General features: G+C 49.8%; 1 protein-coding gene across 7 annotated transcripts in view; it reads left to right on the forward strand.

Annotated features, from left to right (window-relative positions):
* Positions 1-837: 837 nt before the first annotated feature.
* Positions 838-17,951, forward strand: part of Pknox1 (PBX/knotted 1 homeobox 1) — a 43,156-nt gene continuing 26,042 nt past the window's right edge. For 4 of the 7 annotated variants that reach the window (XM_021645146.2, XM_060369228.1, XM_021645149.2 and 1 more), the window contains exons 1-2: positions 838-991; positions 16,176-16,419. The gene's annotated coding sequence lies outside the window, so the exon portion shown is untranslated. Of the gene's footprint in view, positions 992-16,175; positions 16,420-16,500; positions 16,708-17,951 lie in introns of all 7 variants that reach the window. The other 3 variants (XM_060369227.1, XM_021645148.2, XM_021645147.2) reach the window with 3 other exon arrangements.

Below are 17,951 nucleotides of genomic sequence, written 5' to 3' on the forward strand. Positions count from 1 at the left end.
GAGTGTGGGGTCCGCAGAAGATGTGCGCGGATGCGAAGCCCTGATCACACACGCAGGCGGCCGCTGCATAAAGTGAGCCTAAACAAGCCAGGCAAACCGAAGGGCCTCCATCGCGCTGTCTTTACAGTCTTCCAGGGAAGCCACGGGGCCCGTGGGTACGCCGCTGCAGACGATCTGGTTAGGCAGAGCTCCAACTGGAGACAACAGCGTCCAGGCCAATTTCTTGCCTGGAGTTCGGGTCCGCTTGAGTCCCCTGGGAGGGACCAGATGTCAGTCCGCAGCTACCCATCCGTCAGTCAGATGACAGTACCCAGGGTCAGGTTCCAGGGCGGGCATCTCAAGCGCTCAGTCCTCCAGTCCTCAAAAGCGCGCCATCCCCCGCAAGCCCCCGCTTCCCGCGCCTACCCCATCTCCAGAACCTGGACTGAGAGGCGCCCCACAGGACGAAAGGCTGGAGCTGGAAGGCCCGAGAGTCCCGGGTGACCTCAATGGTACAGCCCGCTCTCCCCGCCGAAGCTGCAGATGGTTCCACCCAGCTCAACAAACAAACCTCTTTCCCAAGGCTGAGAAGGGAGCGGAGGAGGCGTGGTCCCACGCAGCCCTGGGCCACGCCCTCTCCGCATAGTCCATGAGATGGTAAGCTCGGCCTCTGGGGGCGGGGCCGCTGGGTGGAGCCACGCTGAGAGCGCGCGGCGGGGCGGGACCTGCCTCCGCCCCGCCCATCCTGGACGCTTCCCGCCCCCTGGCTCGCCCCCGCCCGCCGCCGCCCCGCCCCGTGCCCGCCGCCGCGCTGGGCGGGGGCGGGGCCCGGGTCCGGCAGGCCCCGCCCCCGCGGTGAATATTGATGCGGCGCGCGTCGGCGTCGCCCTCCTCCCATTGAGCGAGGCTGTGTCGCGTGGCCCGGCGTCGGCGTGACGGTTGGACGCGGGCGCGGCACTGCGGGTCCCGATTGCTGCAGCCGCTTGTCAGTGTGATGAAGATTGGCACCCAGGTAAGCTGTCACTCAACCGCTCCGCCGCCGCCGCCGCCGCTCTCGCCGCCGCCGTCCCTATCAATCACACCGGCCGAGGCCGCCGCTGCCGCCGCCTCCGCCGCTGCCTCTTCCGCCGCGGGCCGGGCGGGAGGTCTGGCGGGCGGTGCCCGGGGCCGCACTTGACCCGCGCCCCGGGCGGGGGCGGGGGCGGGGGAGGGGAGCGCCGGTGGGGGAGGGGGGCGCTACGGCCGCGGCGCGGGGACGCGCCCGGCTTGTTTCCCTGTGCGGGTTCAGGGGCGCGGAAATTTCTGGAAGGCGGCGGGGCCTCCGCGCTGGGCCCCGCTCGAGGCGCGCGCCTAACCGTCGCTCACGGAGCGCGGCTCGCGGGTGGCGGGGGCGCGCGGGCCGGCGGGGGCGCGCGGCGGGCCGAGGGCCGGGGGGCGGCGCGGCAGGAAGATGGCGGCGGGGCCGGCGGTCCTGAGGGTCGGCCCGAGCCGGCGTGGGGCTCCCCGCGGGAGTGCGCGGCCGGTGACAGCGTGTCGCGCCGCGTCCGCGGCCCGCCGGGACTCGTTCCTTCGGGAGCGCCTGGCCCGCTGTGCCCGCCCGGGGTGTTCCGACCGAGGGAGGCGGCGGGGCAGCCCGGAGCGGAGCTCGCCGGCTCGGCGGCCGCGGCCTGCGCGGTGAGGTCCCGCCTCGCCACCGGGAGCGGGGACCGCGAGGGCCGAGTTGGAGCGCACGCCTGGGATTCTGGATAGCTGAGACATGGGTGTCGGCCTCTTCCAGCGGTGGCTGGGGTTGTTTGTTTGTTTGTTTAGACGCGGGTGCTTTCCGCGAAAGGATGGAAGAACCCGCCCCCTAAGCAGGCCTCCTGTCACGGCCCTAGAAAAACGAGCTTTCTCTAAACACTCCCAAGGAAGGGTCTGACCGAGGCGGGAACGCTTTGCCCAGCGCACTTTGTTGTTCCTGCGGTGTCCAGGTGCTGCGGGGGTCAGGCAGAACCGTCTCAGCCTGGGGCCTGGGCCGAGCATCCCATCGCCACAGCGCGCTGAATCTCAGATCCACCATTGTGTCACTTTTTTTTTTTTTCCTGGCTAACTTTGTCACCAGGGAGTTGAGGCTCCTTAGAAGTGTTCCCTGTGCTTTAGAATAGAGGAAGCATGGTTAGATGGATAGCCAGCTCGTTCCCTGACGGTCTCTGCTACTCAGGGGGCAGCAGGTTGCGAGGCCTCCAGTTCACTTTTAGTTACGTTTCTGTGGTCTTGTGTCATCCCTACTTTAGGAAAGTGCTAATTGTGGAAACAAAGTCATTACAGGAGTAACATTCAGTTACAAGAGAACTGTTAGTCTTGAGAACATTTTAACAAGTTCTCTAGAACTGTTGAGAAGAAATTTGCCAAAGTTCAAAGTATGGATCCAGGCGCTGTAACTTTCCCAGGGTCAAAAAGAGTGCCAGCCCAATTGAAATAGCTGTCAAAAAATATCGTCCGACCTAGCTGGATGCTAACCCAGCCCTCAAGAGGCAGAGGTTCAAGGCCAGCCTGGTCTAGAGAGTGAGTTCCAAGATAGTCGGGGTTACACAGAGGAAAAAAAAAAATCCTGTCTCAAATAAAATAAAATAAAAACGTATTGGGCCAGAGTGGTGAGAGGCTCACCAGAGCCCTCCAAGTCCTTTGAGGGTGTGGGTTTCTGTGACAGCTCAAATGCTTTGTGGACATACCCCAGGCTGGCCCTGCTCATCTTCTGTTCTCAGTGCCTGCCTTCTTGAAGAGCTGGGGCACGCCTGGAAGCTACTGCAGGTAGTTTTTGGTTTTGTCAGTTTCTAATACTCAGGGTAAAAGGTCCTCATCAGAAACCCATGTACATTTAGCTATCTTTGGCAGGAGCATGAATGGAGGTGCTGGCCCCCCTCTACATGACATGGCTTTTTGGTGGCAGAGGTGACAAGGTAACAAGGAATTAAAAGTGGTTCAGTCAGGAGCACTTGATGTCCTTATGTAGGAGTGTGGCCTCACAGTGGGTAGTTAAAGATAAGAGAGGGAGCCTTAGCCTTTGGTGGGTTAGGCTGTCTTACAGCTAGCAGTGCTGAATCCCAGAGTCTTGAGTTCTGTTTAGATCTCGTCTGAAGTGGAATTATGCTGTGTATACCAAAAGTTGGTTGGTAGAATGACAAAGTCTGTGCTGGACGCTCATTTGGTGCAAAGCAGACACAGGCCTGGCCACAAAGGCTGCTGTGTGTTACACCACTGAGGGAATGCCAGGTACCTCGCCTGCTGCAGCCCCTGCTGTTCAGCTATTGTTTATGGGAATTATCCACAGAAGGCACTCATTGTAGTGGCTGGCCTGTGGTTGACAACTTCTGTTTCTCTGATGTTCTGTGGTTCTTAGGACATGGGAAGAGGATGGAGCAGCTCCTCATTCCAAATATCTTCAGGGAGGTGACAGGGTAAGGAAAAACATTTGCAGAATCTTGAAAACCACTAGGTAGGGGATGTAGCTGATTGATAGAGCTCTTGCTTTACAAAGCCCTGACTTCAAACATCCTGATGCCAGATGATTTATTGTCTTGGGCCTTTCTCCAGATTGATAGAGTCAGCTCCAAGGCCCTTCTTCCCTCCTGAGGGTTAGCTGATTGGTGTGGATTGTTAGTGCTCTGTGTGTGTAAGGGAATTTCTGCTCAGGGCAGTCCTGTCATCCTAAAGGCCTGTATAAGTTACTTGGTCCCCTCCACCCCCCAATAGAGGAAAACCCAAGTGACTCTGTGTACTCGTGCTCAGGACAACAGGAGGAAGGTGGGCTCCCTCTGTAGTCACCATGTTATCCGGTCCTCACCCAGCTCTACCTCATTCTTTCAGTCCTCACTTTTACCTTCCCTTTTGTTAGCCATGGACCTGAGACTTCTGAGCTCTCTCTTCCTACACACCACCATCCACACACTGAGCTCTGGGCTGGGGGCTGCCTTTTTCTTCCCAGCAACCACACTTTACTTTCTGTGTGTGTGAAGGTGCCAATTTTAGGTATCCCATATAACTGGAATAATTCACCTTTTTGTGAGTGGCTCATTTTACTGAGCAAAATTTCATCCACACTTTAGCTTGTGTCAGCATTCCCATGTTTTTAAGCCTAATAAAGTTCCATTATATGTATGCCCTGTATTTTGTTGATCCACCATTGCTGGACACTGGGTTCTTTCCACCTTTGGCTCTTGTGAATAATGTGGCCATGAACATGAGTGTGTGGATTTCTGAGGTACTGCTGTCCGTGCTTTTGGTAGAGTCTCAGAAGTGGACCGCCACATCGTGTTGGTTACATCTTCAAGAACCATTATTCTGTTTTTCCACGGTGGCAGTGCTTCAGGTTTCCAGATTCTCAGCATCCTGTCTTGTGGGTGTTTGGTGGTTCGGTGGCAAGAGTCCAGAGCTTTGTGAACAGTGTGCAAAGCACTCAACCACAGAGCTACACTTCTATCTAGCACCAGCTCTGTATGTTGTTTTAATTGTCAGTTTCATGTGTGAGATGACATTTTATGGTTTTAATTGCATTTCTTTAGGGGTTAATGATATGGAGCATCTTTTCATGGGTTTATTTGACATTTGTATATTTTTTGGAGGAATTTCTTTACATTCTTTGCCCAATTTTGAATCTAGTTTGTGTGCATATATTTTATATATAAATTGCTGAAGTACTTTGTATCTAGCATTATATAATTTTATGCATGTTAACATAAATGTTTCTCATTTTAAAATTTTAAAGTTGGGCCAGAGAGATGGGTAAGGAAAGGCATTTGCCACCAAGCCTGACAACCTGAGTTTAATCCCAGATCCCACATGGTGGAAGAAGAGAACTGACTTCTTCAAGCTGCCCTTTAACCTCTACACTGGCTGTGGCATGGTACACTCACACAATAAAGAAATAAATTTAATTTTAAAATGTTAAGTGTCACAGTTTGTTTTTGTATGGTTTAGTACCTTGTGGTTATGCCTGATGTATAGGGCGTTTGAGCAGTTAGCTTTGACTTTGTGTTTTTCATCTGACAACTGGCTTTCCTCTGATCCACTCAACATGTACTAGCTAGGCTGACAGGGAATCTGGTGTGGAAATGCAGCAGCTGCTGGAAGAAGGGCCCGCTGGGGCCTCTTTCTACAATGGCCTGTCAGTGTCCCTGAACAGCACTGCAGTACCCAAGGCGGAAAGATTGTCCTAGGGAAAAGGTTCTTAGCTCGGAAGAGTTAAGGTCTCTCTATTTTCCTCGTGCTAGAGATTGAACCTGGGACCTTGTACACGTTAAGCACATATTACCTCTGCTGTCTTGTCTCTCACAGGACAGTTTCATTGATCTAATAACAAGGACATTGTGCAAGTTTTGTGTCTCAGTTAAATTGATGCCAGTAATAGACAGTCATATAGTTTTAAAGCTCTGATAATGAACTTAATAGCTAGGATAGACCATCTTAGCCTCAAAACAAATTATAAAACCTGTAAAATGTCTTTTTTTAGGGCCAAGGAGATAACATGTGTTTGCTTGGCCCAAGCTCAGATCCCCAGAACCCAGGAAAAGCCTGATGTAGCACATGTATAAGTCCCTGCACTCCTGTGGAAGGCGGGGAGCCGAGAACCCCTGGACGCTCACGGGCCAGCTGGCCTGGCAGAGGCAGCAGCAAACAAAGTAGAAGACAAGCGCTGTGCCTCAAGATTGCCCCCTGACCTCCACATGCTGCTGTTGCACGCGTGCCAGCACTCACACCTTACACTGACACACGTGCTGTCTTTGTTATTAGAACTTTGTTATGTTTATAAGTTGATTCTGTGGATTTTTATCTGTTTATTTTCTGTGTAAGCCAGGCTTAGCTCAAACCATTCTTCTGCTTGAGTCTCCCAATGGCTGAGCCTCCTGAGTGGGGGGTTGCAAGTGTGCCACTGGGCCTGGCGCAGGTTTTGTTTTAATAGGATTTAATATCCGATCATTTGGATTAGTTTTAAATGGCACCTTCTCAAGCTTTGTTTGAAAACTAAAATGATTTCTTGGCAGATGTTTTTCTTCAGGTAAGTTACCTATTGACTGATCATCCTTGAGCTAGGGAATGAGAACAGGGGCTGTTTGTGATTTTTGAGCTCTAGTCACCTGAGACTTCTTACACAATGAAACTCCCTTGACTTTGTGCCAGGTGCTTAATTCCCTAAAAAGCTCTGGAGAAGGTGTCCTTTTGAAGACAGACCTTTGCCAATGTCTGGTATTTCGGGTATGTGAAAAGGCAGGTGTAGTTTGGGCAAGGACCATCAGCTCTTCTGGAGGACTGGTGACAGAAGGGAAGAGCCAGCCCAGCAATCTCGAGTGCTGTCTTCAGCCTTCTGCTGTCACGTCTGTCTCTTTTAGTGCTGATTTTGCCCTCTGCAGACACTAGAACTGAGCTTGCCTAGAATGCCCAGCTTTTCCGGATTAGGGTTGAACAGGTTCACTTGGATAGCAAGTCAGGCCTGGGGAAGCTATCCTGTGTTGGTTGTGGCAGCAGGAGAGGAACATAGGGTGCTCGGGTCTATGCAGTGGCTTGAGGCATCAGCACCTGAGTCGGTAAACGTTTTAGGTGGGTTAAGAGAAGTTTGAGTGTTCGAGGACAGCTGGGACTACACAGGGAAACAGTGTCTTTAAAAAAAAAAAGAAAGAAAAGAAAAGAGGGAAGGAGATTTCTCTTTGCTTAGATATACTTAATGAGACCAGGAGTTAGCAGGCTACAAAATCCAGCTGTGGTCTGTATTTGTATGGCCCTAGAGCTAGGGATTAGTTCATGACTGCGTGTATGTGGAAGAGAAAAGCCTGATTCAGACCTTCCCTGCCTCCCTCCCCCACAAAGACAGGGTTCTCTGTGTAGCCTTGGCTGGCCTGGACCAAGCTGGCCTTGAACTCAGAGATCCGCCTGCCTCTGCCTCCCGGATTGCTGGTACTAAAGGGCTGGGCCACTTTTAAAGTGTTCTCTCTTTGTACATTTTAGTGGATATTTTGTGTGTGTTTTTTTGCCTGCATGTATGTGTGTGCACCATATACTGTTTGGCGCCTCTGGAGGTTAGAAGAGGGCACTGGATCCCTTCGAGGCAGTTACACATGATTGTGAACTACCATGTAGATTCTGGGAAACAGCACACATCCTTCATGTTTTGCACCTTGCACTCCTGGGCACACGGGAGCCTTCTGAAGCAGCTTCATGGGTAGCTGGGACTGCAGGTGAGCACCTGCACACCTGGCTTATAAACATGTTTATGTGTAACTGATAATGCAGGGTTGTTACGGAAACCAACCGGGATAAAAGTGTCACTGTTGACTTTAGGTGGTGTAGTGTAAAAATAACCAGTTGGCTACTGAGGACAGCGAGGACAGGGAACATACCACGCATCATAAACAGGGTGACTAAACAGGAAAACTCTTAACAAAGAATCGAGAAACGTAAAACCAGGTGGCGTAAACTGAGAACATCAAGAACCATCATCAGTTTGGAATGGCTCAATCTCTCATAAAGCTAAGACGGACAAGTAGATGAGGAGCAAGGGGTGGAAATTTCAGCCCTACTAGAAGCAACTGCCAGACAAGACAAACTTCTGGGCAGTAAAAAGTACTGAGGGCACTGCATGGCCCTCACAGGATCAGTTACTAATGTTAAACTTTATGCCTTGTGTTCTTTTTTTAATGTAATTAAAAAAAAAATTTATGTGCATTAGTGTGAAGGTGTCAGATCCCTTGGAATTGCCGTTACAGACAGTTGTGAGCTGCTATGCAGGTGCTGGGAATAGAACCCCGGTCCTTTGGAAGAGCAGGCAGCGCTCTTAACCACTGAGCCATCTCTCCAGCCCCCCTTGTATTATTCTTACCAAGACTGATTATAGTAAGTAAACTAACACACATACACAGACAGATCTCCCGGAGAGACAGAGAGATCTCCTTGTGACTCCCAGCAGCCCAGTGACCAAGTAATTTTCAAAGGAGTAAGAGTGTCAGGCAGGACATGAGCTAGACCACTCTGTCAGGTCTCACCTGCGTCAATAATCAGAAATGTCTCTGGGTATTGCCAGATGTCCCTTGGGTGCCAAAATTGTCTCCAGCTGAGAACTGGATTTAAACAGTGACACATGAACCAATAAACATGGACAGAAATTTGTGCCTAATAAACAAAATGTAGATTGTCTTTGCCACATAAACACAACAAAATTAGCCCTGTGTTAGGATAAAAAGAAAAATCTTAAGTTTCAGAAAAGTAAATCCTAGCCAGGAGTGGTGCACCACACTTGTAATTCCAGCATTTAAGAGGCAGAGGCAGGAGAATTGCTGTGAGTTCAAGGCTCGCCTGACCTACACAGTGAAATCTTGTCTCAAAAATAGACCCCTCTCCTAAAAATGGGGAGGAGAGGCCAGGTATGGTGACGTCTGCCTGTGATTCCAGCTCTGGGAAGCAGAGGCTGCATCAGGGGTTCAAGGTCCTCTTCAGTCATGAGACCCATTTTCAAAAACAAAAACCTGAACAATTTTATGAATGAGAATCTGAGACCACAGTACCATATCCTAGTAATATAACTTTGAAAGGGAAGTTAATGATTCCTATACAGGACTTTGAGTCCCTTCTATATGTTTCTGGGAATAAAGAGGAGATTCAGAAACTATCTCAGTGAGGGGGGGTACACCTTTAATCTTGCCACTCAGTGGCCAAAGGCAAAAGGATATCTGTGATGATGAGACCAATCATATTGAGCCCCAGGCTAGTTAGGGCTACAAAGTTAGACCCGGTTTCAAAAAATAGAACTATTTTTCTGTCTCTGAATAAATGAGTGACTATAGCCATTTTGTGGCTTACACATGAATAACTATATTACACATCCCTCACCTCCAGGGTAAAGCAGAGACAGGACTCAGGAGAAACTAACTCCACAAGTGCATTTACCAGAAAATAAGAAAATAAGCAGATTGAAGTTTCAGCTTAAGATAAAAGTAAAATTAACCCAAAGAGGGAAAATCTGATGGTTTTGCTTGTTAAATTTGATTCAAAAGAAATTAGAGAAAAGTAGTATTAAAAAAAGATATGAAGACAAATTGAAGGTGACAAAGATTCATTACGATTGGGGCTGGAGAGACGGCCCAGAGGTTAAGGGCACAGGCTGTGATTCCAGAGGACAATGGCAGCCCTCAACTACAACTTGAGTTTCATGGGATCTGGTGCCCTCTTCTGGCTTCCAAAGGTATCAGGCATACACATGGTACACAGATGTACATGCAGGCAAACTACTCATACATGTATAATAATAAAGAGGAACATCACATGCTGATAAATTGCAGTGCCTTTGAGGAGCTGTGGATCATGTATGAAGAGAGCAAGAGTCTGAGTTGACCTTGTAGGCTGAGCATTTTGAACAGGCTCCAGGAACAGATGAGTGGGTTCTATGGGCTTTTCATAGAACAGGTAATTCCTGTGTTGTGCAGGCTTTAGGAATCACTTACCTAAATAACTGATTTCCTGCTGTATACCCAGCATTGTGATGGGGGCTGGGAATAGGGGGTGAATAGAAATCGCTAAAGTTCCTGGAATGTGCAGAAGTTTGTATCTGGAAGAAAATGAGCTCATCAGCAACTCATCAGAAGAAGTGGTTTATTACAACCGTGGTAAGGACCGGAGGGGAGGCATACTTTGTTCCAAGCAGCTGGTCAGGGTTTGGGGGTGACGCATACAGTGAAAGGATAGCTGTGTAGAGGAGAGAGGGAGTGAAGCCGTGCTAGACAGAAGGGGAAGCTGTGTGTTCAGAGGTTCAGAGAAGATACTGTGGAGCCTGCAGAAACCTGAAGTGGCTGGATGGGGCCAGATAGGAAGGGGAAACTAAGGCCCAACCATCATTGGATATGCTAGTTACAGTCTTCATCTCGTGGCTAATAGAAAGTCCCTGAAGGGTCTTTAAAGACTTGGGATCAAAGCAAGAATGAAAACTAGTAGAGAGATATTAAACTTTGTAGAGTGTGTGTCACCTCTAGGCACCTGGTGTCCTGATGGTCCCCTGAAAGGGCTTGGAGCCCCACCATTGTGATCTTGCTCTTTGCACTCCTCATTCTTAAGCTGGCTCTACTCATTTCTTGTAGCTTTCCTAAACAAAAATTCTCCACCAGTCTCTCCCACACCACAGAATCTCCCTTTTAATGTCAGTTAATACACACGGTTTCACACATCACTCAAGCCTGCCTGCCTGGCCCTACCTCACCTGACCTGATCTCCTGGACCTTCCTTCGAAAACCAAGACTGTGAAAGACCCTATAAGTGCTGACTTTGTCAGGTGCAAAGCTTGGTTCATAGGGAGGACGTCAAAGTCCCAGAAGTGCCCTATTCTCAGGGTAAAGTCAAATGAATGGATGCCTTTACATCCTTAAGCCTGGGGCTGGGGTGTGGGGTCTGGCAAACTTCTGAGGTGTCCTCACAGCATCTTTGTTATTGCCCTGGTGCAAAGTACTTGGCTTCTTTCTAACATCTCTAGTCCTTTCTACAGTTATGCTCTTGTCTATAAGTCTCAGTAAGCTCCTTTTGCGTCTAAACTGTCTTTTCCAAATCTTTCTTTTTTGCTCTTTGATCACAATTTCCACTGTAAACTTATCTAAAAGTACCCACCAGTAGGCACATCACAGACTGACTGGGGATTCCTTCCACAAGGTTAATTAGACCATCTGCTTCAGCCCCTCATAATTCACCATAGACAAACTGTAGCAAGTTCTTTGCCAGAATTCACACAAAAGGCCTCGGATCCAATTCTCAGTGGACTTCTCATTCCTGTTGGAAAGCTTGTCAGCACACAGTTACTCTCCACATTCCTGTCAGCCTTCTGGCCTTCCAGGCTCCCTCTCTGGCTCTCAGGCTCCTGCTCTGCCTAAAGCAATCAAGAGCTTTTACCTCTCATCGTCAGGCTTCTCCAAACTTCTCCCACAAACAAGTTTCTGTGGCTGAGGACCATATGGTCAGGTAGTCACAGTAATGCACCAGCTTCTTGGTGATAGTTATCTGTGCCAGCATTTTCATCATTGCTGCAAGATACCCACCATACACAACTTCTGAGAGGAAACTTACTTTGAGTCACAGGCTTGGAAGTTGCAGTCCATGGTTGGCTTCCCATTTCTTTAGGCTGGTAGTAAGGCAGACGTCATGGAAGGTCATGGCATAAGATGATTGCTCATTGTATGGCAACCAGTAAACAGAGAGAGGAAAGGATCAGGCTAGCTGTACTGTTCAAAGTCATGCTTCTAGGCATCTACTTCAAGGCCCTGCTCCTCCAACAAGGTCCTGCCTATTCTCACGTGAGAATGGGAAATGTATTAATAATGGAAGTTTATTTGGCTCGTTGTTCTGGAAGCTGAGGAATCCCAGAGCATGGCTGCTTGCCTCTGTGTGGCACCTCTAATCTCAGCATTGGGAGGCAGAGGCAGGTGATCTCTGAGTTTGAGGCCAGCCTTCCTGTTCCACACAACATGATATCCAACACTACATGGAGCCTGGATTTTTTTGAAGACTATTTATTTTATGTATATGAGTACTCTATTTTCATGAACACCTGCAGGCCAGAAGAGGCCATTGAGGGTATAGATGGTTGTGAGCCACCATGTGGGTGCTGGGAATTGAACTCAGGACCTCTGGAAGAGCAAGTAGTGCTCTTAACCACTAAGCCATCTCTCTAGCTCCCCAGAGCCTAGGTTAAAACAAAACAGAGTACAGGTTCTTCATTTGTAGTAAAATGAGCTGGTAACACAGTGGAGTTCAGTCTTCGAACTCTGTGGTTTCAGAGCTTTCCCTTGTCCTTGTTTATTTTTTTGAATGTTTATATTACTAAAGAAAAGCTTACCCAGTGGCCTTGTTAAAAACAGATTTACCTCAGGAACACCCCAACAGGCAGAGGAACCAGGCAGGGAGCTTTGCAATGGGAGAGAGACTGGCTTACCTCTCATGCAGCAAGGTAGCGTGGAAATTTGGAACCCAGGAACAGAAATCTGTGGATGGAGAAGCAGCAGAAAGCAGCCTGGATGAGGGGCATATGGGCAGCCTGATCTGAAAGGATTCTTGCTGAAGGCAGGCCAAGGTCACCTCCTGGGGATGGTGGGTGTGATTATGTTGTAGGTGTTCAGGTACCAGAGGCCGAGAGTCCGGCCAGGTCTCTGTGACAGGGTTTCTTGTTAAAGGCAGACTATAGAGACAGCTGCATTTGCATAGGAGCCCTGCTTGAGAAGGGCATCAGAGGAACTTGTCTAGAGTTAGGCGGAGTGGCCAAGAGTAGCATTGGCCCACAGCCTCACTCCAATTCCAGCTAGCCTCAAGCAGCTCCGCACATTTGAAGTATCCCCTTAAGTCTCTGAGCACAAGTTCTAGGCTCCTCTTAGTTTCTGCTAAGTGCTCATTTCTGGTGGTACTGTGTTGTAGTGGGTGGAACAAATGTGTGTGGGTATGCATATATATATATATATATATATATATATATATATATCACATGGATATCTACTTCTGTATTTCTCTAGTAAAACCATTAATTCAGCCGGGCCTGGTGGCCCACTCCTTTAATCCCAGCACTCAGGAGGCAGAGGCAGGCGGATCTCTGTGAGTTTAAGGCCAGCCTGGTCCATGAAGTGAGTTCCAGGACAGCTAGGGCAGTTATATAGAGAAACCCTGTCTCAAAAGCACAGGCACACACACACCTACAACAATCAACAACAAAAACCCACAAGACCCAAAACAAAATCATGGATTCACACTGACATTCCCCAATTCCCCAGCACCATAGAGAGCCTTGAACCCACCTCTCTTCTGTCACTGGGAAGCCTGGCTCTCAGTATCTCTTGCATTTGTCTTTCCATACTGGAACCTCCCTGGTCTTAAAACAAGACAAAACAAACAAACAACCTCCAGGATATTCAGTTTTCTCCTGCCGTAGCCCAAAATTAGGCCCTTCAGTCTATCAGTCACTTGTTTGCTCCAGGGACCTCTCTGTAGACACTTCTGCAGGGCCTGTCAGTCAGGCATGCTTTGTGACCAAGAGTTTATAGGAAGTGACCATTCTGTTCTTGGAAGAGTGATTGCAGAGCTGAACTGGGTGTGAGTTGAGAGAGTCAGGGTGCCTTGTCACTTCTGCTTTGCAATTGAACATTCCCTCTGTCTCTACAGTAATGGGAAAGTACATAGTATGTGTGAGGGCATGTGCATGGGGTCGGATAGGAGATAGGTCTCTTGGTCACTCAGTTCTCCCATATGCCGAATCCCCAGGTGACATGATAAAAGACAGATGGTATATTAGGAAAAGAGCTACATGATTATGAGACTGGGAACATGTGTGGGCACTGAATGCTGGCCCCGTCTACCCACTGAGGGGAGAGAGTGAGACAGCAGTGAAGGGTCACTGAGTACAACCAGAAGCATACATGCTCTGCTCTAGAACTGTGTTCTTCTGGAAAACAGGCATGGAGAGACCAAACCTCTGGGTTGTTACACTGCCCCCTGGCTTCCCAGATGGTTCATTGGCCATCATCTCTTAGCCAAGTTTGCTCAGGAAGCCTCCTCAGTGAGACTAGAAGACTATCTCCCAGCAGGGTGGCATCTTTTCCTGTGCCACATGAAGAGTGTTCAGTGAGAGCTATCTGGAAGCAGTACAGGACCAGCCATTGACTGTGTGACACCGTCACTTCTAGACTGACCTGATTTTGATATGGAACTGTCAGTATACTGTTGGATTCAAGGTGTGACAACCCTGGGAGATGTACCTCAGTGGCAGTCACAGCAGGGTCCCTCACCACTCCTCATGGCCAGGGAAGGGGAAAATCTGTGGGGGAGTCCAGTGGCTCTTTAGTTTAGCTATTGTTTAGAATACCTCTATAATTATAAGAGGCCGGACATGGTGGCACACGCCTCTAATCCTACAGCACTCAGGAGCGGAGGCAGGCAGATCTCTGAGTTCTAGGCCAGCCTTGTCTACACAGTGAGTCCAGGACAGCTAGAGCTATGTAGAGAGACCCTAGCTCACAAAATGAAAACAACAAGAACAAAAAATTGTGTAAGGCTGGAAAGATTGTTTGAATAGTTAAGAGTGCTTGCTGCTCTTGCAGAGGACTCAAGTTCAGTTCCCAGTACCCACCCCACATGACAGCTACAACCTCCTGGAGCTCCAGTTCACCCACCCCACATGACAGCTACAACCTCCTGGAGCTCCAGTTCACCCACCCCACATGACAGCTACAACCTCCTGGACCTCCAGTTCACCCACCCCACATAACAGCTACAACCTCCTGGAGCTCCAGTTCACCCACCCCACATGACAGCTACAACCTCCTGGAGCTCCAGTTCACCCACCCCACATGACAGCTACAACCTCCTGGACCTCCAGTTCCTAGAGATCCAATGTCTTCTGGCCTCTATCTACATGGTACACATAAACTCACACAAGCGCACATACCTACACTAAAGTGATTAAGTTAATCTTTGAAAAATACTTTCATATCTTAACCATCTCAGCCCTTGAGAGACTTAGACCTCCAGTTGACTGATGGTTGAAGATCATCGTTTCCCAGGCTCTGTGTGGGCTTCTTGTTCCCTAGGCAAGGCCCAGGAGGAAGGAGGTGTGGATGATAAAGCATGCTCTGAGCTAGCCATACACACAGAGTGGGAGACAGGGTGGGCAGAGCTTCTAGGGAGGTTAGGACTGTGGTGGGAGAGAGCGCTGCAGCAGAAGGGAGACAAGGTAGCTGGTTTGAAGATGTACCTTGGAGGTGGGTGGACGTAGCCTGATGCCTGGGGAAGGGCTTGGGGAGAGACAACTTTTTGAGGACAGTCACATGACCAGTTTGCGGTTTAGAAAGCCTGGAGAATGGTTTGGAGCAAGGCCAGACTTGGGCTCTGGCAGCCTGGTGGAAGCTGCAGAGATGGAGGTCTGAGGAACTGTGCTGTGCTGGATTTGAGGGTGGAAGGGTAGGTTGAAGCAAACCTGAAGAGGAGTCAGGATTGGAGGAGAGCCAGACTTTAATCACAGAAGAGGGCATTAGGAGATGCTCTGGAGCAAGTCGCAGGTGTGTGGGTCTCTGTCTCAAGAATGGGGTCCTGGGGGAGGTGGAACACACAGACCTACCAGACTTCACAGCATTTTAAAGATTTAGCTCTTTTTTTTTTTTTTTTTAAGATTTAGCTCTTTAAAATGGAGTATTGGCACATGAATTTAGTTCCAGCACTTGGGAGGCAGAGGCAGGTGAATCTCTGTGGGTCTGAAGCCAGCCTGGTCTACAAAGTGAATTCTTGGATAGCCAGAGCTACATGGTGAGACCCTGTCTCCAGGAAAGAAAACAAAAGCGAAGAAACAGTATTTAACTTGGTTTTCTCACTGCGCTCACTCCATCTTCTGAGCGGCTGTCTGTGCTGTACTGGCTCTTCTTTTAAAGTGTTTTCCCACCCCTCCTAGTACAGACAGCTCTTAGGAATGTGCCCTGCTGATACCATGGCTCCTGGTGGTAGGGTTTGGGGCCATGGTTCTTGTTTTGCCCACCAAAGGCCTTCTGCTCACCAGCTGCTGACTCAGTCCTCCTCTTCCTGATCCTGAGGAAGTCCTTGGCATGGCTGGCCCTCCCCCACCATGGCCTCCCTCTTTTATGTAGTGTAAGCAGTTCTATTGTGCTTCTCATGTGCTGTGCTGTGTTCTCTTGTCCTCCAACCTCCAGGCCATCTCCTTGCACTCTGCCTTCTGTCTTTCTTTTGGTCTCCTCCAGTCTCTTGGCATTTACGTCATGTGTCTATGTGTACTTGTCTACTAGGGCAACAATGCCAAATTACCCTCAGCTGGATAGTCTAAGCAGTAGAGCACTCACTTAGCCTGTGGGAGGCCCTAGATTTAATGTCTACCACCCCCAGAAATGGATTCTCTCATGGGTCAGGAAATCCACGATCCAGGTGTAGACAAGGTTCCACTCCCTTTGAGGGCTCTAGGAGGCTGACCTTGCCTCTTCTAGTTTCTGGTGACCCAAGCAACACTGAGGCTTCCGGGGCTGAAAGGTGTGTTACTGTAGTGTGTGCCTCCTCCTTACCATCATGAGCCTCTGTGTGTCTCAGATCTTCCTCTCTCCTCTTACATAGACAACCAGTTGCTCTGTCCCAAGTCCAGAAACATTTCGTCTCGAGACACTTAGTGTCATTCTGTCTTTAAGACCCTGTTTCTAAATCTGGTCCATGCTCAGGTGCTGGGTGATAGAGTGGGACGTGTCTTGTGGAGGACTCAGCTCATCTCCAAGTGTACCCACTGTGCCCTGACGATGACCAAGTGATTCCAGCCCAGGCTCCTCTGCTCAGTTTCCGAGAAGGTGTCTGAGAGTCGTCTGCAGCCTGAGATGTCCTGCCTGCTTTCCCTCCCAAGACACGGAGCTCTCCTTAGCTGTTTGCTCATCTCAGGACCCACGCGGCTCTGTTCTTCCAGGTGCTCAGGTGGGAAGCTTGGGCCCATCCCTGCTCCCTTAGTCCACCTGCAGGTCCCTGGCTCACCAACTCTGACTCTTGTGCTTGCAGCTCCCCACCTTGGCTCTGTGCCCCTCAGCTGTTCAGTCTGGTCTGTACCTGTGGTCGGAGCATGAGCCAGCCACTGCTCACATCTGCTGTGGGCTTCTATCTATCGGCTTGCTGTCCTCACTGTAGCACAAACTCACCTGATCAGACATCCCTACCAGCTTCTCCACTGTGTTCAGCCATCTTGTCTGCTGGCTTCCTTTCAGCACAGTAGGTAGCCTGCTACCTCTTCACTCGTCAGACCTCTCCCCTCTAAGGTGCTTTCTGCCCCCAGTCATCCTCCACCCCAGCCTGGCTCCTGTACCTCATCACTCCTGTCATTGACTTGCCAGTGTGTGTCAGTAGTTTCTATCTGTGCCCAAGCCATTTGTCCCTGTGGTATCTAGTGAACTTGTCTATTGGCCCCTTCCCCCATACAGCTCCTGGGCCTGTGAAAAGCTCTGGTACTGGGAACCTCAGGATGATGCTGAAATGAGCCCAGTTTACCTTTGGTCAGCTCTGTGGCCTTGGCCCCATTATTCCAACTTCTCACATATAAAGCAAGCATCATTGTGCTCAAGAGGTAGCCCGGCTATTGCTCCCATCACACTGCTGGTGGGACAGACCCCTTCTCTGAGCTGTCTCAAGACTTGCTGCTCATTTCTGTCCTTGGCTTGCCCTGCACAGGCTGTATGCGCTTCTGTTTTGCCCAGTCTAGAGTGTAACTGTGCTTGCTTTGGTGACCCTTAGTTGGTTCTGCTAGTGCAGAACAGACGATGTACCTGTCTTTGGTCTAGGCCAGCTGGGACTGACCCCGTGCTGCCACACTGCATCCCCCACCTCCACCTCCACCTCCCATGCTTGTCAGATCCCTGGCCGTCATTCCAGCTCAGCAGCATTACTGTGAGGGTGTCTGTCATCACTAAGCAAATGACCATTGCTTACTTACTCGTGCCACACACGCAGATTTGTCAGTGTGCCTGTGGGACACAATATTTTCATTTTGCACTAGTCATTTCTTCTTTTCTCCCTAGTCTTAATGGTAATCAAGCCTTTCTTAGATGGCTTTTTTGTGGGGAAGGCCTGCTCTGCCCACACATCCTGGGAACCCCTCCATACCTCTCCTTTTCTCCTCATGCTCCTATCCTGTGGCGCCACTGGGTATCTCTCCTGCTAGTCTCCTCTTCTGCGCCCCTCCCCCTACTGCCATGTACTCAAGGGAGGCTGGGTCTCTCTAAACTGACTCCTGTGCTCCTGGTGTCCCAGGGCCCCACCCAGTGTCTTGTATGTGGAAGAACTTACTGGCTCCTTATTAGGAGGTAAAGGCGTGTGGTTGACCATATAATAGCAGGTTGGGGCCCAGCACAGTAAGATGAGTGACTGCTAAGCAAGTGTAGTGCTGCCAAGGAGCGTTTGGCCTGGAGTTAAGAAGGGACTGTCCCTGTGTTTGTAAAAGTGCAGTTTATAGAGATGAC

The sequence above is a fragment of the Meriones unguiculatus genome, chromosome 16, assembly GCF_030254825.1.
Source record: "Meriones unguiculatus strain TT.TT164.6M chromosome 16, Bangor_MerUng_6.1, whole genome shotgun sequence".
Lineage (NCBI taxonomy): Eukaryota > Metazoa > Chordata > Mammalia > Rodentia > Muridae > Meriones > Meriones unguiculatus.